The sequence below is a fragment of the Lacerta agilis genome, chromosome 6 (genome assembly GCF_009819535.1).
Source record: "Lacerta agilis isolate rLacAgi1 chromosome 6, rLacAgi1.pri, whole genome shotgun sequence".
NCBI lineage: Eukaryota > Metazoa > Chordata > Lepidosauria > Squamata > Lacertidae > Lacerta > Lacerta agilis.
The window spans coordinates 42,649,565-42,665,556 of record NC_046317.1 but is presented as its reverse complement, the minus strand read 5'-3'; positions in this window follow the sequence as shown (position 1 = coordinate 42,665,556).

The window sequence follows — 15,992 nt, the reverse complement described above, 5'->3', positions numbered from 1 at the left end:
TAAATCATTTTGGGATTGCCAGCTTTCACATCTGCACAACAGACATCACCACTGGAATCTGGGCTGGGGATAATTAAGGAGCTGATGAAATAAAGAATTTAGTGGGTGCCTCCTATTTACTTGGTTCTGTTCACAATCTGAGTGCATTCAGAAACATCCTTAGTGCATCCACCAGGAATGAAGCTAATCCAAACTGATTAAAAATAATAAAGAAATATGCCTTTCTGAATTCAGAGGACCTCGGAAAAAGACCCAGGATGAAAGCTGAAGTAGGAGAAGTTGTAAGTTTTCCCGCACAACCAGGAGATGAGCAATATGGTAATACATTATTTTGGGTGGCCTTCTTAAACTCCTGTGGGGAGTTCCTTCATGATTATCTTAATGTACCACAACTAGTCTTTTAAGCTTTCGTTTCAAAAGCTTGTTTATAGCTGGGATGAATCAAGCAAATGAGTTGGATTAAAGTGTCATGAGGGGCATAAGCCTAGCAGGGCCAAAGTGGATTTAGGTTGAGGGGAAGTTTATGTTTGCCTTGCCAGTAGGGTAAAGCTATGCTTCTCCAGGTAGGTGAACCTCCAGAGTAAGCAATTATTGTTAAGAAGAAAAGGCAAATTATAAATAGTTAGCCTTCCTTTGCTTAGTAATAGGAAGACGATGTAGTCTGTTTTAACTAATGGTATACTTACGGAGGACGGAATTGAGCTTTCATCATAAGAGGCAACAGCAAATTACCTAAAGACTTTCTGTTCCTGATGGGCAATGAGAAATGTATATTTTAGGTGTAGCTAAAAGTGAAGATGTAGAAGAACAAAACAGAAAGAGGACCAGATGTTGCCCCAGATGCCATTACCAACAGGTTGCAATTCAACTACAGTATCTAGTTGCTGCAAGATATGACCTTCCAAAAGCTCTGAGGAGTTTCCATTGGAGGTTCCATTGGAGATGTCTTCAAGCAGATATGTAATGGAGCAAATTTATCCTCTGCTGAATGAATACATAGAAAGTGAGTCAGTTCATCCTGACATTTTGGTGCAGATACATGGGACATCTCTCCTGATTATGCTGGGGATTTCATCCCTCTCCCTAGCAATATGAACAGAAACTAACACAATGTATGGTGGCTTAGTGTGACTATGTGTTAGAATAGTTTGGTTCTAGTTCAGGGATGTATTTTATGAGTAGCTTCATATAGTACACAAAAAATGGTGTGTGCAGCTAGCTGGCAGGAGCATCATCATCTTGTGGGGAGCTTTAATACATGGTGTTTTGGAGATGCTGGGTGTTTTGTCAAGTACTGAAAGACCTAGGCACTTGTCATGGGGAGAGGCTGAGTACCAGGTGGTCAATGAAAGGTGAGAAAAAGTGGGATAAAGAAGGGAGAACATTTCCCAATCTTTGTGTATTTTCAAAAGTATCAGTGGCTGCTCAAAATACTAGTTGTATTGCTAGTGATTTTGGCAAAAAATAATATCCCCTTTACAGTCTGGTTCTTCTGTAACTGATCTATGTGTTTGAGCATGATTTGCTCCTCATTTGTTTATTGATAAGCACAAATTGTGCAATTATATGTATTTCTGCTCTTTGTACTTCTTAACAATTCATTGGTGACAATGTATATGTAAAGACCTAAATTCATCTCTTTCCAGGGGCATCTAGATGGGAGAAGAGTTCCATCTAGGGGTGAGCAAATCCATTCTCTCGGTTTCTCATTTTTCCAATCTTAAATTCAGTTCTCCACATTTCTGCAGCCATTTGCAATTGTGCGTGCACTTTTTAAAAAGCAAAGAACCCTCATGAAAATTTGTCCGCATTTTAATGTGACCCTCTTCTAATACACATTTTTATGCAGTTTTGACTAGTGCAAGCAGTTTCCCATAATATACTATAATGCATTTTTGTAAGTTATTTAGTCATTTTTCTGCATTTTTATATAAAAAGGATGGTTGGAGAACAGCCTCTCAGAATTCTGATACATGTGAATTATCAGATTTCTACTGCATCCCTGGCTGCATCTGCTTTTCCAAAGTGCAAGCTCAAAAAATTACAGGACTTGCCTGTCTTCTCTCTGCTCCTCACCAACCCAACCCTTCCCATTCTAAATGCTCAAATAATATGAAGGAAGATGTGTACTCAAATGTTAACTGCTTTAAAAGGCGGGTGTTGAGGCCGAACAGCTCAAGTGCAACCCCTGCTGTTGTGTAGCAAAGTAACAATTAAGATGCAGTTTTGCATTATCTCTGCCTATAGATCCAGGTATTTATTTATTTTTAAATATTTTTATTCAATTTCAACAAATAAAAACAAAGGATTACAACATACTTACATTAACAGATTTAATATACCTCATCACAATTTATGACACAAATAAAAATTTAACATTCCTAACCTTCCTCACATGTTTACATGGCTTCCTCAAATCCCTCTTTGTTGAATTTCATTATATTACATCTTTAGCAGTTTTCCAACTTCATTATTAAGCTTTAAAAATCCTCGAAATTAACCTTCTTTTTATAGATCCAGGTATTTTGATCCATCTTATTTCATAAACTTTTGGCATGGATGGATTTCTTCCAACAAGGGTTAATTTTTATTGTTACCCTGAGAAAAGTATTCACACATGTGTGTGAAAAGAGAAATTAACACAGTACGACTGCATTTGGATAAAACCCCAAACACTTCATTTCTTCAAAAATATTTACCTTCTGCCTTTAATCAAAAGATCCCAACATGATCTAAAATGCAATGTTGGTGGAGAAATAAGTTCTTTCTTGCCACCTCCATCAAGGAAGATGAACTCTGGCCCACATTTAGCTGGACTAGTTTTCTTTTATTGTCACTCTTAGTGTTATTCTGTGAATGGTAAACCCAAATTAATCTGTGGGCTTAATATAGAATTAGGGGTGCTCACTGCCACTTAGACGAGATATGTGTTCAGGGATGAAGACAGTTGACCTTGGAAGACTGGGCTAAAAGTAGTCCATACCTCTATGCTAGGTCTCACAGGGGGAGCACCGAAAGGATGATTGCTAAAACTTCCCCTGTGAATGAAGAAAGTTGAAGTTTAATCTACTCACAAACTCTTCCATCCCCAACACATTTTCAAGGCAGAGTCCTGGCTTTTGGCCAATAGCAGCCTTCACCAACTTGGTGCCCTCCAGTTGCTTTGGAATACAAGTCCCATAAGCCTCAGCCGGTGCAGCCATTCTGGCTGGGTACTCATAGGAATCATAGTCCAAAACATTGGAGGGCACCAGGTTGGTAAAGGATGGCCTGTAGTATCAGACAGCTGGCATATGGCAGTTCAGGTGATAATGGCCTTTGAGCCTCAACGCCAGACCTGCTAATGACCTGTCCATTCCTGTTTAGGTAACCTCATGATTGTTGGGGGAAATGCAAATCTGGTAAAGCAAAGTTTTCCAGTTCTGAAGAAATAGTCCAGCCTTCATAGGCCAGTTTTGAAATTATGTTTGGGATATTGAGTTCCTCTAATTTTTGTTCTTGAATGATCTGTGGATGGATGCCCATGTATTGTTCTGATGTGGGTTCTATAGGGTTGTTATTCCTTCTTGCATAAATCACTGGAATGGCTGCATGTGCTGAAGACAAATGAACCACCTGGAGTTTGGGAGCCTAAGCCTGCTGCCTAATTTGATGGCGTGGCCGTGGGTAGATGAGCTAACACAGCTGCTTAATAAGGAGTTACAACAAAGTAAAATGATGGTGCTAAGCACACATCACAGAATTGTAGAGTTTGAAGGGACCACAAGGATCATCTAGTCCAATCCTCTGCAATGCAGGGATCTTTTGCCCAACGTGGGGCTGGAACCCACAACCATGAGATCAAGAGTCTCACGTTCTACTGACTGAGCTACTATCTCTCTGAGGGAGCATGGTTTTCGGAAATCAACAGGATGAATGCATTGAATGTTCCTCGCTCTGACATTCCCCCCTACATTACAATGTTTAAGCCACAAAGGGTTACATGGAAGTTGGCTCCGACTCTGGGCCCAATGAAGTGTGTCGCACTGGAGCTAGCTACATGTTCCGCACCATTACTCCCATTATTCCCTTCGTTTCACACCCTGATCCATTGTTTGCAATGAAACTGTACCAGAGACATGGAAAATTACACTTTTGCACACCCCACATTTTGTGCTGGAACGTTTTGGAGCAATATGAAAGCCCATCTTTTTGCTGGTCCCAAGAGCCTCAGGTAACGTCTTAAGCTCAAAGAACTGAAAGGGAGCGTGCTATGTGAACATGATTTGAACAGGCCATGTAGATCTGTCAGAAGTTGGGATGGGGAGAAGCAAGGGCAGAGAAATAACTCAGATTTCATTGCTCCGTTTATTAGCACCAGTGGAGAAATTCCTTCCAATGCACATGGCAGCTTCAAAGGGGTGGCTTTTGTCAAGACTGCAGCCAGGGAGGAAAGGGTTAAACTCTCCCTCCTTGTCTGATGTTAAGCATAAGAAGCCATGAGCCAGTAAGAAAAACAAAAAACAAAATCCGCAGGCAATACCTTTATGAGGACCAACCAAAATGTCACAAAAAGTGAGCAAGCTTTTGAGTTCTCCATATTGCTTAACATCCAGGCTGCTGAAAACTTCTGCAGAAATGGAAAGCTTGCTTTTCATTTCATGACATTTCAATTGGTTCTACAATAAAGACACTGCCAGACTGTAGATGTTTCACATTTTATTATGTTTTTATATGTGTTGGAAGCCACCAAGAGTGGCTGGGGCAACCTAGCCAGACGGGTGGGGTATTATTATTATTATTATTATAGATAATAAATCTTACATTAGTGTTTGTTTGTTTTTGCAAGGGGAAATAATACATTTCTGAAATAATTTAGCCCCTGGGACCCCAGGGGAAAAAGGGGAGGAAGGTTCTGTTACTGCTTTTGGCATTGCCACTGGCTTTCATGATTGCAAGGCACCCTTGGCAAATCCCCCCGCCCCCCCAAAAAAGTGCTCTAATTCTCAAATTTGGAAAAGGCTTCTGGAACATTTCCTGCAAACTGCTTAGAGATGTTACTACAATTTAGTGGATTATATTTTTTGTTAGATACAATAAATAAAACAACACAGGAAACTATTTTACAGTCAGTCAGCCCATATATCTATCTAGCTCAGTAATGCTTACCCTGACTGACAGTGGCCTTCAGGGTTTCAGGCAAGGGTCATTCTTTGCCCCACCTGAAGATGCTGGGGATTGAACCTGGGAGTTTTTACATGCCAAGTAGATGCTCCAGTGCTGTGCTATGGCCCTTTGCGTCCTCTCTTCAAGGTTGGGAAAGGGTAGCTTTTTAGCTTGCTGCCAGAGACTAGTTAACTTGCATCTTCTTTGATATCCAGTAGATGGTGCTGGCATATAATGGACTTCCCTTGTATTACCATCATGATCATAGCCAGAGGGAAGGATGTCCTGGAAATACACACTAAATGTTCATGACCCTTTTCTGTTGATCTGGCTTGTAATCACCACTCTTTCAGTCAACTGCCCCCAGCCCTGATGTGCTGTGTATCTCCTTTGTTTGGTGATGTGGCATATTTCTTTCAGAAATGAAAATAATGTAAGAGACATCCAGTGCTGAATTTAACCACACGTCAAGGGGAAACTGGTTCCTCCATGCTAGAGGGGAAGAAAGCCACATTTGCTAGCCGAGGGTTGGGTCTTTGTGGGTCTTTATGGGGCATTTCGTCTAATTTCTTTACAGAGTGATTATATGGCAACAAGCATTCATCTTGATTGCTTGCAGGGTGTTAACACTTCTCCATGTTATTCATTCATTTTATATGTACGCTGCTGTTACACACACACACACACACACACTATGCTCAAAGCAGCTTACAAAAAAAGGAACGGGTGCATTTCAAACAAACACTATAAAAACAATTTCATAATAACCCAGCAAAACAAATATAGCAAATATAATAACATACCAAAAAACCACATTCCAATACTATAAATATACCAAGATTACATAAATGACATGCAGAAGCCAATAACAAAAATAGCAAGGGAACTTCACAGTTTCACCTTAGTCCCAGGGACACTCCTCCCATGGTGTTGTTCAGTGTCCCTCTCCTGTAACAATTTCTTTTAAGGCTTCCAAGGGCAAAGGGTGGGGTGGTTGAAAACACCCCATCCATGATGTTACTCATTCATCCCACACTTTTTAATGCATTTGCCTGTCATTTGCCAAACCACAAAATATCAGGAGTTTTTAAAAGTGTGGGATGTGAAACACGGGAGCAGTCAAGTACAACATCCCTAGAGTGGACATAGAAAGGGGATGTCTGTTTCTCCTGAGCTGGGACAGACTTCCTCTGCATGTGACAGGAGGTGGGTGTGGCATCACCTGTGCAGGTAAAGACAAAAGCACAGGGGCCAGACTCCATCTTTCTCTTTTTTGACTCGCTTTCAACGGAGCAACATGTGCTTACGCAAGATGCTCTCTTAGCTATCACCCTTATGGAATAGTCTCCTAATGTATATTATATTTTCTAAAATAAAAGTCTGCCTTCTGGGATCCGATTGTGAACAGATGATACTTGTAAGTAAAATCTTTATACTTTTATAGAAGATTGTGTTGTGTCTTATTTTAGGAGGGAATTAGAAGGGGAAAATACCAGGACAGTATTATTATAGAGGTTCTAGCGAACCTGAGCAGGCTAGCCGCCATCTCTCTCTCTCTCTCTTTTCGACTCACTTTCAATGCAGCAACATGTGCTTAGGCAAGATGCTCTCTTGGCCTCCAGCCAAGAGAGGAGAAGGAGCTATCGCCCTTAAGAAATAGTTTCCTAATGTATATTATATTTTCTAAGCTAAAAGTCTGCCTTCTGGGATCCGATTGTGAATAGATGATAAACTCTTTATACTTTTATAGAAGACTGTGTCGTGTCTTATTTTAGGAGGGAATAAGAAGGGGAAAATACCAGCACAGTATTATTACAGAGGTTCTAGCGAACCTGAGCAAGCTATCCGCTGTGTGTGTTTAAAAAGGGAAATGAAAACTCTGCCAAGTTCTGGGACTTGTTAACACAAGTTGGAATAGGATATAATAAACAATATATCCTCTCCTGCATCCCTAAGCATTCCCACAAAAAGTAGGTTGTTTTTTGTTTTTGTTTATCATTGTAGGGCAATTAATCCACTTTAATTGTGCAAGCCTAATTTTCTGGTATGCACTTGAATTCCTACTACAAAAATAGTGACAGTCTGGTAACACCCTATAGCAACTTATATCCTTTCAGAATAGAAGCTCTGCAAACTGGCAGCATGATCTTGAATTTCAATGGCGCATATCTTTCTTGATTTCATTATTGGTGTATATTGAGCTGAAAACTGCCTGAATACATGGAAGGTTCAACCATTTAGAATCCTATGTTTGTTTGTTTGTTTGTACCTGGGCACAAAGCTTGGAAAGAGTACAGTATGCCAAATCCTTAAATCATTGCCATCCCTACTCTTGTGGGTTTGTTTTCTTTAATGCTCAAGTACATCCTTTGCCATCTCTTTATTTCTGTGTCATGATATCTGTGTGATTTCAGCACATCAAGAAGGTAAAACAGTTATGTAACATTTTTGCCCCCAAATGTGCAGCTTGTCAGTCCGTATATTTAAGAACAAGAAATGGGTTAGAAGTGGTTTTCCTTCACTCAAAATATCTGCTTCTTTTCATGGGATTGTTAAAATACATATATTGTTACAAGAATTGTCTGTTTGATACTTTTCATAGCAACAATTCACGCTGGTCAGCCATCTTTAGTCATGTGTACATCATGCACATTGCCACAAGGTGGCAACCTTACAATGCACACTTGCAACGCCTACCACCAATCTTCACAGATTTCTTTATATAGTTTTGATTTTAAGATTAAACTTGTTCTCTTGCTTTGATGCTCCTACATCAATTGACTGGCTTTTACCCTTGATTTGGTTACAAGAATTGGTTATGGAAACAAACCACCTGGGATTTAACTTCTGGCACTGATCCTTCAAAGGCTGCTGCCCTCCAGTAATATTCTTTGGCAACCCATGTTAGCAGTTCCTTGTGCTTCCTTGGTTTTCTTATTTGATTGACAAGATGGTGGTTGAATGAGGATTGTGGGATGGAAACAGAACTCTAGAGGATGTAGATCTGGAGCAACACCTTGGCCACAATCCCTAATACTGGAACTCACTTGTTCTAAATGAGAATACAGGCTGTCAATCAGAGTTTAGTCACAGAGAGGTGGAGGACACATAGATGTTGAGGTGGTGTGTGTGGCACTCAGAAATCTAGCCTGTATGGAAGCTATAGGTTTATCTTAAACACCACACCCTATAACTCCTAGGCTAGGGACATAGCTCAGTGGCAGAGCATCTGCTTTGCATTGAAAAGATCCTGGGCTCAATCTCCAGGATCTCCAGGTAAGTCAGGGAGAGATCTCTGTCAAAAAACATTTTTTGTTGTTCAGTCGTTCAGTCGTGTCCGACTCTTCGTGACCCCATGGACCAGAGCACGCCAGGCACGCCTATCATTCACTGCCTCTCGCAGTTTGGCCAAACTCATGTTAGTAGCTTCGAGAACACTGTCCAACCATCTCCTCCTCTGTCGTCCCCTTTTCCTTGTTGTGCCCTCCAGCTTTCCCAACACCAGGGTCTTTTCTAGGGAGTCTTCTCTTCTCATGATGTGGCCAAAGTACTGGAGCCTCAACTTCAGGATCTGTCCTTCTAGTGAGCATTCAGGGCTGATTTCTTTGAGAATGGATAGGTTTGATCTTCTTGCAGTCCATGGGACTCTCAAGAGTCTCCTCCAGCACCATAATTCAAAAGCATCAATTCTTCGGCGATCAGCCTTCTTGATGGTCCAGCTCTCACTTCCGTACATTACATGTCAAAAAACATGCCAGCCAGTATAGACATGCTGAGCTAGATGGACCAGTGGACTCAATATAAGGCTCTTCCTGTGCTCCTATAACATCCCTAGAGCTGTTGCTAAACATGTTAGGGCTAAAATCTGCAAGGAATAGAAGGCATCACAGGATGCACATGGTGTCACCATGTTTGGCCATGCTTCTTGCTAGTGTGCCACAGTTGCTGGTGTTCCATTATTCTGCACAGCGTAGACATTTGAGCCAGACTTCCTATAACCAACCCTTCAAGCAAACACAAAGAGGCCTTGCCAATAGCTTCAGTAGTTCCTTCCACTCTCTTCTTCTCTGGTCCTAAGAGAGCGAGGAGCATATTCTGGGATTTCATCCAGGAATTCTTGTGTGGCCAGAAACATCTTTGGTGGCAAACCAGTTGGATTACCACCAGATTAAGAGAACTCCTTGCACAAATGGATGATGTCAGTGGAACACTAGGAGACAGCTTTGTGACTCCTTTGGAATGGGCTGGTGCAGTGTCTGAGCATAGTTTTGCATTTGGATACAGTGCAGAAGTTTCCATTTTGAGTGAAAAAGTCATAAGTGTTAATAACTTGTCTTTTAGAACAAGGCAGTGAGCTCACCCATCTTTAAGCAGCTTCCTTTTCTTCTTGAAATGTGCCTTAGGTCATAATTTTGTCTGAAACTGAAAATGCAAGACTGAATGGCACCAAGGCCAGGGAAAAAAATGGAATCCTGGTAACATGAATAACAAAGGGCATTTTTAGTGGAATTTCCCATTATTATATATTTACATAAAATATATTCAACTTTCTTCTATTTCATGTTGTGCAGCTAGCTAGCTTTCTATTTCTGATGTTTCATTAAAGAATAATTTACACACATATACATTTCCTACAAAAAAGAAATACTGAACTGTTAGGAGAATGAATGCACTACTGGGCACAAAATTGCTCAGCATCACACTGCAAGATAATAGCAAAATTCCAATGTGAATAAGGGTGTTTTGCTTATTATAGCAACCTATAGCTAAGTCCCATGACCTAGCAACCCAACAGAAGCAACACTGGCAAAAGGGGTGTATGAGTCCAACTCATTTTCCCTGGCTCAGCCAGCAATAGCCCTTCTCCAGAATGGAGTTTGGAATATGGGTAAATTACAGTGGCAGATCTGTCTACCTATCGTTACATTTATCCAGGGGAAGCCAACATTGTAGGGCAGTGCTGTTGAACCACCCTCCCAACAACAGCATCACTGCCACTTTCCTGGCAAGAGAGCAGTCAGGATGGGGCCATCCAGGTGGGCAGCAGCAGTGATGTTGTTGGGAGGGGGGGCTGCACTGCACTGATGCATCGCACCAGCTGCTCCTGACCCTGGCTTTTCTCCAAGCAACTCGGGGTGGCATATGTGGTTCCCACCTCCCCATTTCATCCTCACAATAAGCCTATGAAGTAAGTTAAGCAAAGAGACAATGAGTGGCCCAAGGCCACCCAGTGCATGCGGATCTGAACCAAGCCTCCCAAGTCCTAGTCCAAATGTCTACACCACATTAGTTTGTTTCCCGACATTCTTCTTCCAAGAAGGCACACAGCCAGATTGTCTCATGAGAGATCCTTGGATGAACTACGTTTCAAATTAAATTTCCATGCATAATCCATGATTAGAAAACTAATCAGTGACACAAATTAAGCAAAGTTAAAGCAACACTTTGCAATATTTTAAATTAATCTGAAAGGCGCTTGGTGTCAAGGCTTCCAGCGCCACATCTGTATGCAACCAATTTAGGATCCAGCTTTGATGCTAGCCAAAATGAGGGTTTAAAACTCATTATAGTGTTGAGTTAACATTTGGGACTTCTTAGTGAGGGCTTTATTAGCTTCTGTGTAAACTAGAAATGGCTTCCACATTAGAAGGAAGACTTCAGGATTAGCATGTTTCATTGTTTCTTTGGCTCAGTATGTGAGCTTCTCCCACACTTTATGCAACAATTATTTCACCAATGACATTTTATAAGACATTGGAGGTCCAAGGAAAGGTGGGCATTAACTGTGGATAGGAACAAATGAAACTTCCTTATATTAAGTCAGATCACTGGACCACCTAGCACAGTATGTCCACACTGGTTGCTAGAGGGAGCTCCAGGATTTGAGTCAGGGTCCTCTCCCAGCAGTGGCTCCACTACTGGGGGGGGGGCAGAGAGCAGGCAGGGGCATGGCTGGCGCCCCTGGGGGTGTGGCACACATTCTGTGGGTGTAGTGCACCGGCTGTGGGGGCTTGGTGCCTGGCACGGGTGTGTGTATGTGGGGCGCGTGTCCGGGGGGGGCACGATGGCACCCTACCGGAATAGTGGTGCCAGGGGCGGCCTCTCCCTCTGCACTCCCATTCCTCCACCATTGTCTCCCAGCCCTACCCTAGGATTTTTTCTGCATGCGAAGCAGATGCTCTACCACTGAGCTATGGCTATATAAATTATCTCCTTGAAGAGCTCTCCTGTAATTAAATTTCAAATTTTCACAGACTGTAATTAAATTTCAAATTTTTGCATCCACATACCACATACTTTGTGCCTCATGCTGAATCTAGAAACAAGAGGCGCTTTCATTGTTTCCCTTGATCTTATGATTTACAAGAAGAATCAATATGCAGCAGGTGAACTATCTACTCAGAAGTAAGTTTCACTGAGCTCAATGGGGCTTACTCCCAGGTACGTATGTAAAGGATGGCGGTCTTAGTCACCCAAAGTCATTAGGACTCAGCAAGATTTGTAACCTCTTTCAGCATCTGTAGAGGTGATAAATGGCTTGAATTTTAAATAGGCATGTATGATGAAGGCAGCCTGTTTTGTCCATGGCTGCTGCCAATGTTTGACATTGCTGCCTTCCTTATCAAAGTGCAACCTGCAGAAATGCTTGTCTATCATACTTGCTGTGTGTGTCGATTTTCAGCTGCCTAAGTAGTTGCATTGACCTCTCCTTCCTTTCTACCCATTGCTCAATAAGCCTTAAGTATCTGCATAAATTCTGTGCTACAATTCATCGTTTACCAAACATTCCTATGCATGTCTACTTAGATTTAAGTCCCAGGTTGTTCAGTGGGCCTTATTCCCAGGTACTTGTGCTTAGGACAGTAGATTTGCAATCCAAGCCTATGGGTGTCTACTCAGAAGTAAATCCTGTTGTATTCAATCAGCCTTATAGGTGAGTGTGTACAGCAGAGCTGGGGAACCGGTGGCCCTCCAGAAGTTCCTGAACTACAACTCCCATCATCCATAGTCATTGGTCATGCTGGGTAGGATTTATGGGAGTTGGAGTTCAGCAATGCCTGCAGTGCCACAGGCTCCCTTTTAAGATTGCACTCTTAAAGTGCTGAATTTGACCTACCCTTCATTAGCATGGAGGACTGAAAATCCCATCTTAGAATAAGCACCCCACTCTGATCAGCTTTTTTTACAAGACCTGCTTTATAGAATCTCTTTAACTTGTAAGGTGTCTGTTGACCTGTATCACAAGAGGTGGGTGCTTTCCATTTCCTCAATCCTTAAGACTTGGGCTGAAATTGTCAGAAATGTTCTTTTGACTGCAGACCTTATAGGGTAGATTCCCGTTTTCCTGTATCTTTGTTCTAGGACTAATGGACTCAATGGAGAAGGTTTACCTGTGAACTTGGATCCTGCCATGGAGATGGAAGGAGTCTTTGAGAAATGGGATATAATTGGAATACACAAAGCTTGCTTTCATCCAAATTTAGACAATTAAATTTCAGGTTTCAAGTGTCTTTGATAGTCCGATAACTTTTTTAAAATCATATTCACTGATTTGCCCACCTGTGCCTGAAATTCTCTTCCTTATATATTGTTGCCAAACAAATATTTTGGTTTTGTAAGAGACTATGAAATAATATCCCATGAAGTAACTCCAAATTAGAGGATTAGAAATAAAAAGTATAAGGGCCTGCTTGAGTGTTGGGCAGTGAGTCGTACCATTTCGTGATTTAAAAATAATTATAGAAAACTCTCAAAGCGCAAGGCTAAGAGATTGAAAGTGGGGACCTTTGCTTGCCCCCAAGTTCTGTACACCATTCTACATTTTTCATTGTAATAATTCCTTGGTTACTACCCTACTCACAGAAGTGACATAGAACAAGCATTCATTTTAGGTCAATCTAATTTTATAAACTATGATTTAAATTTTTCCGAAAGGCAATATCTAAATTAGGTGATGGGGAACCTGTAAGTTCCAGGTGCTGTTAGACTTCCACAATCCCCAGCCAGCATGACTAATGATCGGGGATTGTGGATATTGTAGTCCAAAAATATCTGAAGGCCTATTCCTGATCTGAATATTTCATTTAGTGCTCTGTCCCTGAAAGCCTTGTGTATACTTTGAAAGCTTTCCAGCATTACCTCTTTGTAGTTTATCTGAGGTTTGCATCCATTGTGCATAGCAAATTTTATGTACACCATCATGTGATGAGCACATATGCACTTATTTTGCCACATGTACATGCCATGGGAACCTGACTGTCCGCCCCCTCCCTCCACAAAATCAGGGCTTCCTAGGTATTTGACAAATACGCATGTATGTGCTCAATATGTGAGGTACATCTCATTTCCCACACAGAACTAATAATCATGTAGGGGACGGAACTTGTCCAAAATGGTGCTCAGTATCTTCAGCACCAGATGGGGGTGGTGAATTGAAGCAAAGATTGACAATGTGGTGGGTAAATAATGACCACAGTTCTGCAGGTCCTTTTCCTCTCGTGACTCATAGAATTGTAGAGCTAGAAGGGACTGAGGGGTCATCTGGTCCATGAGGGTCATGTAATGCAGGAAGTTTTTGCCCAGTGTTTTTGCTCAAACCTACAACTCTGAGATTAAGAGTCTCCTGTTCCACAGTAAATTAGTTTGGCTGCATCTTCTCCACCACTTGAATATCCAAACTGAAGAAGAATCCTGTTATATTTTAAAACTTCCTTCCAGAATTTCAAATGCTCACTGGCCAGTCCAAGTTCACAAGATGTATTGTTTACTCTGTTTCTTGCATTTCTAATGCAGACACTGTACAAATGTTTGAATTTCACCCTGACTTTTGAAGGCTTTCATTAGCAACTAACACTATAGCCTCTAGATGGCATGCTTAGCACTGAACTAACAATATGTGTATACACACACACACACACACACACACACACACACACACAGGCACGGAGGGGTGAGGCATGCAAATGTCTACCAAGTACCTGGTACTTGAGTTTGAAGTTATTTTCCTGAACGCAATTTAGACTGCTTTAAAAGGTGGATGGATTCAGAATGGATGGCTTTCTGGCCTTTAAAAATAAATACATCAGGTGGACACATTTTCATGACACCGTAAGAACTGAACGCTTCACTTCTGTACTAGGATATATGCAGTTTTCTTTTTAAAAAATAATGAAAATATAGGTGCAATGATTAAATCACTGAACTGGCAAAATTAAATTTCATGTTTGTTGTCGTTGAAACCGCTACCACAAAAGTACACACACTGCAATACCAATTATCTTTAATCTCTTTCTCGTAGAGTGGGAAGGGGACAGAGGTTTTCATATCCATTGTTAACACAAAATTATTATTTTGTAAATGTATGCTCATACTTTTGTCAGACAAAAGAAGGTCTTATGCTACTGTCATGCTCAGATGATGGGATTTCCTTTCCTCCACGTTGTTCCTTAATCCTCCCTAAATCCCTGATTTTACATATTTGAGTCCGTCCGTCCGTCCCCGCAAAAAAAGAGAATTTGAATATGCAAATTAAATATATGCAGAATTGTGAATTTGCATGACAAAAAAATTGATGGCAAGAATTTCTGATCACAGAAATTTAGACACTTCATATATATATAATGTATCCAGGTATAACACATATTTACTTTATTTGGTTGCCTGTCAGTTGAAGCACTTTGACGACTCGGTTACTGAGCTATGGAATATCTGCTATGTGCAACTTAGACAAGATCTAATCTGGGTTTAATTGTTGTGTTAGGATCTTTTACAGATATTAATTGCTTTGTTCTGTCTGTTAATAGCAGCTTTGGAAGGATCTGATAAATATTGAACAACAAAAAGTTAACACCCATGGATTAAAATCCAAAGCTAGTCAAAGCTTCTGCTATAGAAGTTTTGCTATGGGCCTTCACAGGATACAGATTATACTCCTAATCATGCAGTTGACCCTTTTGCTAACACATGCACAAATATCTCCAATATCAGCATATAACAGTCTTGCATAAATCTGAACAAGTTGTTAGATAGCTTTGCCAAAATTCTGACTGAGTTATAGTGTGACAATATATTTTGGAGGGGGGTTGGCAGAGTCCAGGTCATTTTTTTAACAGCCCAAATTTAATTGCTTACATTTGGAAAACATTGCCCAATATTCTAATTTTATTTTGGGACATAAAATAATAATTTGAACCAATTGATGTTCACAAGACTATTTTTCTTTTGTGGTAGGTGCAGTTCCCACACTACGGCCTTCAGTGTGCCTGTGTGGGTGCCAAGTCATAATTGGCCTTGTGCAATTTGGCTAACATGTTTTTAGTGGCAAAGAGTGAACTGGCTTGGTCTTTTTTTAAAAAAAAAATACACATGGCCATTTATGAGTTGAGATCACCAAGTTCCACTCTACCACCTAGGTGAACAAACATCTCTCCACAGACGTTTGGGGGACTGTACAAAGAGATTGTGGAAAGGTCCTCATAAGGCGGGGGAAGAATTATGGTAGCTATTCTAGTTTGTCCACCTGCAATGCTTGACATTGGGGGTTAACAGGTTATTTAAGCTAGAGAGTTTCCTTTATGGTGATGAAGTCAATGGACTTAAGCCAATTTACATACAAGTGTGCCCATTTAAGTACCGTGTGGATTGCAAGGTCTACCTTAATTGGCTTGTGGGTCACAGCCAAAAAGTGTAGAGAATTTCTGGCCATAAATTTGGAATCAGGTTAATAACACCTCTTGGGTGGAGAGAGAACGAACCATCATTCAAGTATGTAAGCAGGAACAAAAACAGGACCAAAAAAAGAGATAATCCTGAAAGGCTAATGCTTTGGGATGTCAGGATCTATGGAA